The sequence below is a fragment of the Monodelphis domestica genome, chromosome 2 (genome assembly GCF_027887165.1).
Source record: "Monodelphis domestica isolate mMonDom1 chromosome 2, mMonDom1.pri, whole genome shotgun sequence".
Lineage (NCBI taxonomy): Eukaryota > Metazoa > Chordata > Mammalia > Didelphimorphia > Didelphidae > Monodelphis > Monodelphis domestica.
Window position 1 is genome coordinate 22098317 of NC_077228.1, and position 10701 is coordinate 22109017.

A 10701-nucleotide genomic window follows, 5' to 3' on the forward strand; every position below is an offset into this window, starting at 1 on the left:
TCACTGGGGGCAAGTGTTAGATAATGCAGACCTTCACATAAAAGGGAAGGTAGATGGAATATTGACTTTTGTGAGGCAAAAAAGGAAAGATAGAGACCCTAGAACCCTGCCAAGAGACCCAAGAGTCTGAGAATTTGGGCTCCATTATCATCTATGCAATTAATATTAATTCATGAATGCTGCTGTTATTGTCCATGTATATTTACAACATGGCAAATATAATTAAACAACTCTATGAAATGTAGTCAATGTCTTTATTTTTAACAGTTGTCAAACATTTGCCACAAGAAGGAGGCTCAAAGGGTCCTTAAATTGTCTTTTGCTGGAAAGAGATGAAATAACATACAAGAACACTAACAGAATCTTAAAGTCATTAAGAAAGCCATAAAATCCAGGAATGAAGCAGAGACAGTCCAACTATACTCACAGCATTATACTTCTAAACCTGGAAGGGACCTTAGAGGAGTCCATTCCCATAATTTGACAAATGAGGAAACTGAGACACAGAGACTGGTCTAATTAGTAAGTTCTGAGGTGGGATTTGAATCCAGACCTGATGTCTTAATCTTAGGAAACATCTAATGCAAGCTTCCTATTTTCCAGAGGAGGAAACTGAGGTCCAAAGAACTTAAATATATTTTGCCAGCCAAAGATAAATGATGAGCATAAAGGATAAGTACTGTGTTATACAGTGGATAATGTGTTGGATTTGAATTCACAGGTACTGAGTCTAGATTTTGGCTCTGCTGTATACTATTTATGTGACTGATGGCAAGCCTTATTTCTCAGGGCTCAGTTTCCTCATATGTAAAACTAGAGGTTTAGTAAAATTAATTAGTCTTAAGATAATGTATTTGTAGCTGTCATAGACAGATTGCATAGACCATCTGTGTGTCTGTGTGTGTATGTGAGGGTGTGTGTGTGTGAGTGAGTGAGAGAGAGACAGACAGAGACAGAGACAGAGAGACAGAAACAGAGAGACAGAGAGACAGAGAGACAGAGAGGGACAGAGACAGAGAGACAGAGAGGGACAGAGACAGAGAAACAGAGAGAGACACATAGAGCAAAACACACAGAAAGAAACTCACACAGAGACAGACAGACAGACAGTCAGAGACAGAGTCAGAGAGAGATAGGGAGACAGAAAAACAGGGAAAGAGACAAGGAAGCAAGAGAGAGGAAAATACTGAAAGCAGGGACTAAGAGGCAGAGAAACAATGGCAAAGACAAAAAGATATAGATAGAGTGGGTAACTGTGTGGAAATGCAGAGATCTAACACAATCTAGACTACTGATTTATAAAATTTCTCCTAGACTAGAACTCAGGACTTTCTAGGCATAGATTTAAAATGAGTGAAGTGAGACAAGAACTTAGAGGTCATTGAGTCTGCCATTTTACAGATGAAGAAACTGAGTCTCAGAGAAGAATGGCTTATCCAAGGTCCTACAGCAGAAAAAGACTTGAACTCAGGTCTCCTAACCCCAAATGCAGTACAATTTCCATTCTCCCAGGCTTTCTTGCTGGTGTCAAAATTATCCTCATTTTTCAAATTCTCCCCCTCTTAGGCCAAGCCTTGTCAGAGAGGCTGACCAGGGATTCCTGTTGGGACATAGTTCAGATGAGCTGGTCTCTGAGGACCCTTCCAGCCCTGAGGCTGCATGAGCCTGTGCCAACCATCCCCAGGTAGGATGGAGAAAAGCCAGGTGTGGAGCTGTGGTCCTCTAACTACTTGTCTCCATGATGAAGGTGATTATTCCCAAGCAATATTTTTGGGAGAAGAGGGAGGCAACATAAGACATAATGCTCTTAGGGATCTAGGGATAACGTTTTTCACCAGCAGATGGCCAAAATAAAGGACTGGATAATTTGTGTAGGAGGAGATAGAGGGATTCTAAGCAGTTGGCCTCAGAGTAGCCCCACATTCATTGGTCATCTTCTTATAAACACATGATGGAAACAGTCTTGTAGGGCTCTTTGCCCTCTGCCCAGCTCTTGGCCAGGGAGGCCTGTTTGTTCCTGTTTCTCTTTTTTTTGTAATCAACAGCCTTTGTGTTGTTGTTGTGGCTTTTATTCTTTTATTCCAATTTTCCTGCCTGGGGCCAGCAGTTTTCATGTAGAAGTAAATGAAACTCAAATGCAGCATTTTCATCTTCTCAGTTCTTAATCCCTACTTTATCTCATCATTCCTTCCTATCACTGAACCCGAGAAAGCAGGAGGTCTGGCTGAAGCTGATTAACATTGTAAGGTCATTTTTTTGTCCTTCAAGGCCCAAATCTGATCTCACCTCCTCTGGAAAGCCTTCTCTGAGGATTCCAGGCCAGATCAATATTCTTGTCCTCTATAATGTTTGGCAGGCCCTGGGTCTAGTATATCCAACATGGCTTTGGGGATAAGGGATTATGGGATCCTAGAAAGAGAACTGGAAAGATAAGAGCATTGGCACTGGAGTCAAAAGAGCTCAGTTCAAATTCCATCTCTGGCACAAACTAACTATAACCTTAGGCAAACCACTTAGTAATCCTGGGTTCCTATTTCTTCATCTGAAAGAATGAGGACATTGAGTTATATGGTCTCCAAATCCCTAAGTCTATGGCAATGTGCCTGGAGAGCTTATGTGGCTGACCAATTGGCCACTCTGAATCTGATTAAGTGATGAGATCTTCTGTATTTAACTAGAAAGAGAGTAGCATTTTGAGTCAAGAACCCTGGGTTCCACACTGAGCTTTGATTCTTCTTCAAGTCACTTATCTGTTTCCACAAAATGGGGATCTTCCTCTTCACTACCAAGGAGGAAACAATAAAGTAGAAGGGATGATGGATTTGGAGGGAGAGGACTGGCTGTGAATCCTGAATCTGCTCCTTATTAGCCATGTAGCCTCTAGTAAGTCACTTTCCCTCACTGGATCTCAGTTTCCTTATCTGTAAAATGATGGCATTGGTCTTGATGGCTTCTGAGGATCCTTTTGGCTCTAGGTCTGATGTCCTCAGAGCCTCAGTTCCCTGATCCTTAAAATGGAAATGGTAATAATGCCACCTGTTTCCCCAAGAGCTTTTGTGAGGAATAAGTGACCAAACATTGGTTTAGTACTTTGTAAAGCTTCTACCATATATAAATATGAGTTTTAAGAATAGTAATAATACCAAGAATAACTGGGTAGCTGGTGTTCATGTAAACTCATTGAAGATGGTTTTTAACCTTTATTTTCCATCTCAGAATCAATACTGTGTATTGGTTCCAAGGCATTAAAGTGGTAAGGACTAGGCAAATGGGATTGTGACTTACTGTATGGATAGGGAATTCAGTGTAGTCACAGATTCTGGGAGAGTTGAAAAAAGTATTATGATAATAATTTATTCTGCAATGTTATCATCATAATTCTGGCTTCCATTGGCATCAGGTCTAGACACCATATTTCCTCCAACAACAGCTCCTTTGCCCTTATCACTCTCTGCCTTTTGTACTTGGCAGATTCCCTTGATATCATGGTAATGACCTGGCTGAAGGGATGGTTTCATTTTCATCATTGCATCCCTTACACATTGCCTTATCCATAGCAGATGGCTAATCAATGCTGTTGAAACAGCAAGGACCTCTTTCCATGGTAGAGATGAGGTTCAGAGCAGTGACAGAGCAGGAGGCATGGCTGGTGAGTGGCGGAACAAAGATGGACTTGGCTCAAGACCAACTTCTACAAGAGTTTTGCTCCCTCCAGATGCTAGAGACTGACCTCTAAGGGGGCCTCGCTTCTACTCTATCTCGTATGTCTCAAATCATGGACATGTTGTATTCCCCACTAGAACATGAGCTCCTGGAGGGCAGGAACTGTTGCTGCTTTGGCTTTTCTATCCCTCCTACTCCTTAGCACAGTAGGGATAGTAATGCCAGGCACATAAAAAGCCCTTAGTAAATTCTTATTGATTGATGGATTAATCATAGCTTCAGAGATTTGAAGTAAGGGAGCCTTCAGAGATCATCTAATGAAGACAAGGGACATTATCTGGCAGATGAAGAAATTGAGACCTGAAGAAGGCCAGGGATTTGCTCAAGGTCCTTCAGATAGTAGATAGTATGACTGAGATTTGAATCAGCTTTTTTTCTTTTTAATAATACCATGATTTCATGTAGGTAAGAAGAGCATCCCAAAGTCTCAACTGGAAGTCAAAGTTAATTCACCATTCTGTCTCACGGTGAAAGAATAGTTGAAAATGAACTTAAAGTGGAAGAAGGACCTTGCAATTGATCCCAAAAGACTTCATTAGAACAAAGCCCTCTGTCTTGATAGCATTCAACAAGATTCCTCTGCACACACGCCCATGCCAGAGAGATCCAGAGAGGATTGGTTTTGTAGGGACTTTCAAGGGAAACAACACAATGACCAGTTTAGAAGGCTGGTTAGAAAAGTTAGAAAAGTTAGAAAAACTGCTCCTAATATAGAGGGATGAAGAAAATTGGAATTAATTTTCAGGCATGAGTCTGGGAGCAGCAGTCTCACATACATCTCTGACTTCTTTGTAGCCTGACCAGCAATCTTGGATTACCCCCAAGAAGATGGGAACTGTCAAGGATCTGCTGATTGTGAATGTCCTAAAGGAAGACCAGACTCCCCATATAACAAGATAACTATTGTTGGGGTTGGTGTACTTGGCATGGAATGTGCCATCAGTATCTTAATGAAGGATTTGGCTGACAAACTTGCCCTAGTTGATGTTATAGAAGACAAAGTAAAAGGAGAGATGATGGATCTCCAACATGGCAGCCTTTTCCTCAAAACACCAAAGATCGTCTCTAGCAAAGAGTATTCTGTGACTGCAAACTCAAAGCTGGGGCACATCAGCAGGAAGGAGAACATCATCTTAATTTGATCCAGCATAATGTGAATATCTTTAAGTTCATCCTTCCCAATGTTGTTAAATATAGCCCTAATTGCAGTTGGTTGTTGCCTCCAATCCAGTGGATATTTTGACATATGTAGCCTTGAGCTAAGTGGTTTACCTAAAAACCGTGTTATTGGAAATGGTTACAATCTGGATTCTGCCCATTTCTGTTACCTGATGGGGGAGAAACTCAGTATCCACCACTCAAGATGTCATGGATGGATCCTTGGGGAACATGGAGACTCGAGCGATCCTGTATGGAGTGGTATGAATGTTGCTGGTGACTCTCTGAAGACTCTTCATCTTGCTCTAGGGACTGATGATGATTCAGAGCATTGGAAAGATGTTCATGAACAAGTAGTTGAAAGTGATTATGAGGTGATCAAGTTGAAGGGCTACATTTCCTGGGCCATTGGCTTGTCTGTGGCAGACTGGGCAGAAAACATCAAGAAGAATCTTAGGAGAGAGAGCACCCGATTTCCACCATGATTAAGGGTCTATATGGCATTAATGAAGGTGTCTCCCTAGTGTTACGTGTATCTTGGGACAGAATGGCATTTCAAATGTGGTGAAGTTTACCCTGACTCTGGAGGAAGAGGCCCTCTTAAAGCAGAGTGCAGACACTCTTTGGGGGATCCAGAAGGAGCTGCAGTTTTAAAGCCTTCGAATATACTTCCACTTTACTGTCTAGAGTACATGATAGCAGTTAAGGGATTATGTATGATGCACATTTCAAGTGGTTCAAATCCTCCCAATGATTAGTGACTCAATGCCAATAGAAAGCAGACATATAAGGCCTATGAACACACTCTAGTCTCCTCTTGAAGTTAGAGATGAGGAATAGTACAGGGACTCCTATTTGTTAAACCCTGTTGTTTGCACAGTGATGCAAACAACATCTATTAAAATATTAGGTATGACTAGTCTTGTACCAAAGTCATGAAGTGCTTGTGGTCAAGCTCAGTCAGCTCTCCACGGTTATGTTACTGCCTGTCTTGTAGGTGCTACCAGTTCCCAGTTCCCTTAGATCCACACCACCATACAGTAGTAATACTCTGCTGATAGACTGATTATCTTTGGGGCCCCCTTCCCCATTAGGGTTCTACAGTATGGCCCCATGCATTACTTTTCCAGAAGACCCAGTTCTATCTACTCTATATATCAGTAGTTGTACATTTTAATTACATAAAAAGGATCTATATAGGTACAACAATCCAACCAATTCCTCAAGTGTCATACTAACCCAAATATTGAATAAACAACAAATAACTAAAAAAAAAAAGAATTAATGTTCACCTTGTGTGTTCCTAGGATGTTACTGAACCTTGCCTTTGAATCAACTCAGGGTACTCAAAAGGATGGTTGACTTGCAATCAGGAGAACTGGGTTCTAGTCTCAATTCACTGGTTGTTAAAGTAGAAAATTGGACCAAATGATCTCTGCTGTTCCTTTTAGCTCTAAAATTCTTTCCTACGGTCTCTTTTAGCTGAGAGGGTCTCCATTCCATATCCCATCACATTGGAGGTACTTAAAGACTCAGCTCTTTAACTTTCCTTTACCTCATCATCCTTTCTCATTACTGGCCCTTTCTTTATGTCATTGTCCTGGCTGAAGCTGATTAATATTGTCAGGATGATGGATTCTACTGAATTAATCTCTCAAAGGCATAAACTAAGTGTCAACAAGTTTACAATTAGTTTAGAAGGAACCCTTGGATAATTTGAGTCATTGGATAAAATCAGCTGTAGACTCATAGGAAATGAATTAGGTTGGGTTAAAAGAATTAAACACTCCTTTTGGGCCTATTTAGATCACAGAAAGTATATTTGTAGGAAGTCAGTCAAGTGTCAGAAGGCAGATTCTTTACTTGGACCAGAAGGAATCAAGGTAGGGATGGGAACCATCCCATAGGGATTGTCATACTCTGCCTCTACTGTGTTCATCAATCATGTCATTAGACCATTGCATCTATTTTGGATTGTAGAGAGAATAAATTAATTAAATGAAGGGAAAGCAGCTACAGGGAATAAGACTTCTTTAGAACAAAGAGTAAGACAAATCCGGACTCCATCAAGACTTAACTCTCAAAGCCTATCAGATGGCTACATCCCAGATGAACTTCATGAGGGCTTCACAAAGAATGAAAAATACTGCCAGTAACCAGGAGTTGGGTTTTCCCTTTCCCTCATGTGTCCTCTACCTGTATGCCTCAGCATTGTACATTATGATTGTGTCCATTAGGCTGTATGTGTATTTGTAGCTGAGCATGGCCAAGACCTTTTCAGGGACGCTTCTATAACATCTTTCCCAACCATACCTACTTAGTAGATACAACTAACTAAAAGTTTAGTTACTTGACTGGCTAACTGATAACCAATTGTGGGCACACCAGATGGGGGCTCATGAGTGATGGTACTAGAAATCTCACCTCTCAAAGTTTACTCCAAGACAGAACCATGAGGGGAGAAGAAGTAATCACTTATCTGGTGCTCCAACCTAATGTGCTATTTCCTCTATTAAAATATTAGCTTCTTGAGGGCAGGAACTCTTATTTTTGTATCCTCACTGCTTAGGCACAATGCATGCCCATAGTCATTGCTTAACAAATGATTATTGAGTGATTGATTGAACCTGACGGGAAGAGAAACAGAATAACAAGGACCAAAGATGGGTCTCTTGCTTTGGTGATCCTGGTGAGAGGACTGAGCCTAAGAGACCCTGTCTTGTGGGTTTGACAGCCTACATCTATGGAGTTTGGTGCTGTGGATGACTGGATCTTTGCAGATTATTTATAGTTATTGGCATTTTTGTGAAAAACACAAAGAAGGGTAGTTTTTGGAGGCTGGGAAGTCCCTCTAACATCACCAGCTAGGTTACCTTTCTCTGTTTTCTTTTTGCTTATAAAAACTCTTTGGTGCCTAGGACTCAGCAATTTCCATTCTGGGAAATGGCTTCATGGGTTTTTTTTTAGTCATCAAAGAAGTCAGAAAATCTTGGCACTGAGAGCTGGTGTTTGTCCCAAAGATCCCAGTTATGGACCAACCACTTTCTTGGCCAAAGTGAGCCCTGATGCTAATGGCACTGGTGAGGGTCAGAATGTCTAGTCTCTTTTCTTCTATCTACCCAGGTGAAGTGACCTAATAATAATAGAGATATAAATTGGAGGCACGACTTCATCAACAGAAGATTCTCCTGTGAGAGAATCCCTCAAACAATGTAAGTCGGCACCCTCTGCAATTTGTAGGTGAGAGAATTCATTGGGAATACTGAGAAGATGTCAGTCAGGCAAACAAGCATTGTTCTCTCTGTCAATTGTCTGCCTATCTTGTCTGCACATCATTGCTTCTATACATGTATACACACATATACATATATTTTATGCATTACATATCTTCAATATCACATGTATCTTATTTGTATGTATATACACATGTGCTTCTTAAAACTGTATTTTATATTTAACACCATATTTATATATCACAATATACATACATGTCTACACACATGTTGATTATATGTACATGTGTGTTTATATACATGCACATTATATATGTATGTATATATATGTATATATATATGTATATATCAATTGGAAGTGATCTCAGAGGGAATAACAGTTCAATAATGGAGAAAGAGTTCTTGCAGAAGGCAAGATGTCAGCTGATTCATGAAAGAAGCTAGATTTAAAATGGAATAAGAAGAGTGAAAATGGAGGACTTGTCAAAAGTCTTCTCAAGTTTAGCAACAAAAGGGAGAAGGACAGGACAATAGCTAGTGAAGATGGTCAGATCCAACAGGACTCAGCCCAGAAGTATCAGAGACAAGATTTGAATTCAAGTCCTCCTAACGCCAAGTCCAGGACCATATTCATGGTGTCCATAATGAAGGAAATATGTTCTAGAAGAAACCATACAGTACGTGGAATCATAAGATATAAGGGTTTGAATCCCAATTCTGAAACATATCCTGGTGAAAATACTTTAATATTTTTGAATTTTCTTTTCTGAAATGGAGATAATAATACCCAGGTAATATCATTTGGTACTTGGCTGTGGCAAGAATACTGCATTGCAAACCTCAAATCACTATAGACAGGTGGACTGCTATATTTAGGTTTGTATCTCCAACAATTGTGGTTCAAAATATCTTTTTCACAAGTCCAAGGTAGGGGGAAATGGCTAGAAGTTGGTTCATTTGAAGAAGATCTGGGGGTTTTAGTAGGCTGCAAGCTCAGGAAGAATGATATTCAGCCACAAAAGCTAATGGCTTTTAAGCTTCATTAAGATTATATTAATGGGAGGGAGAGGGGAAAAAAGGAAAGACACAAATTTTCAGATATAGCTAATGTGAGAATTTGTTTCTCTTGAATGAGTGCATTTATTATAATTTATGAAATATTTACAACAAATCACATATATTAATGTTGTTACTTATACTATGTTATATTTTCAAAAGTGAAAATAATTGGTAACACAAAAATCATATTGATGTGTCCAGGGCTTTGGAGGTGCTGGTTCTGCCATCCTTTGCCCAGCTGTTGGGGGCCCTATATTTTAGGAAGAATATTGATCAATCAGAAAAGGGTGACTAGGATGCTAGTGGTCATCAGATCACATCATTGCATGTAACATCTAGAATATTTAGCTTGAAAATAGAATACCTCTGACAGTGTGTGTGTGTTGAGGGTGAAGACTTGGTGGCACAAGATGGTTGATTTCAAGTATTTGAAAGTCTTTTAAGTGGAAAAGGTGTATTTTGCTTTGACCCAGAAGGGAGAACCTGAAGTCAAGAAGAGCCAATATCTTCTTGATGTAAGCAGAAGCATTCCAACAATTGCAATCCTAAAATGGAATGAGCTGCCTGGAAGGCAATGACTTCCCCTCAATGGAGGATTGCAGGTAAAACTGGATGACCTCATGGGCTAGAATTGATGGTCTCTGAAATGGTTTTTAGCTCTGAGATTCCACAGTGCTATGAACTGTTCCTCCCACACATGCTAGTTCATTCTTTTCTGAAAACCATCATAAAGTTAACCTATTGAAGTCTAGTGTGTCCTTGGCCAAGTCCTTTTCCCTCAGTTTTCTCAGCTGTAAAGTGAAGGGGTTGGTCACTAAGGGTCTTTCTAACTCTAACATTCTTAGGGCCTTAGTTATAATTTTTTTCTCCTTCCACTTCAGATATTTTACAAATATATAAGCACCTTCTCTGAGCCATATTCATTTCCTAAATTGACAGCCTTAGAATTATTCCAATGAACTCCACTCTGGATAGACCCATACTACTACTTACCTGACCTATCATAACACATGGGAAGGGGAGGGGAAGAAATCTCCTATAAGAAGGAGAGGAAGCAAGTTTTTACTTAAACTTTACTCTCAGTGAAATCAACTCTGAGAGGGAAGAGCATCTAGATCCATTGGGATCTTGAATTCTATCTTATCCAACAGGATGAGGGAGAAGGGAAAACCAAGGAGGGTAGGGGGGGAGGGAACACAAAAAGGGAGGGAAGAAGAGGGGGGAGGGGAAGGGAACAAAAAGGGAGGGGCCAGAAAGGGAAAAATATCAAGGGAGGGGACTAGGGGGACTGACCTAAAGTAAATCACTGGCTTAAAAGGTTATAGCTAAAGAAGAAAGGTCAGAATTAGGGGAGGATATCAAAATGCAAGGGAGTCCACAAGTGACAATCATAACTTTGAATGTGAATGGGATGAACTCACCCATAAAATGTAGACAAATAGCAGAATGGATTAGAATCCAAAACCCTACCATATGTTGTCTTCAAGAAACACACATGAGGTGGGTAGACACTCACAAGGCCAGAATT

At 40.2% G+C, this 10701-nt stretch overlaps 1 pseudogene; it reads left to right on the plus strand.

The window, feature by feature from the left end:
* The first annotated feature begins 4496 nt into the window (after positions 1-4496).
* LOC100019128 (L-lactate dehydrogenase A chain-like) lies at positions 4497-5611 on the plus strand (annotated as a pseudogene).
* The last annotated feature ends 5090 nt before the right edge of the window (positions 5612-10701 follow it).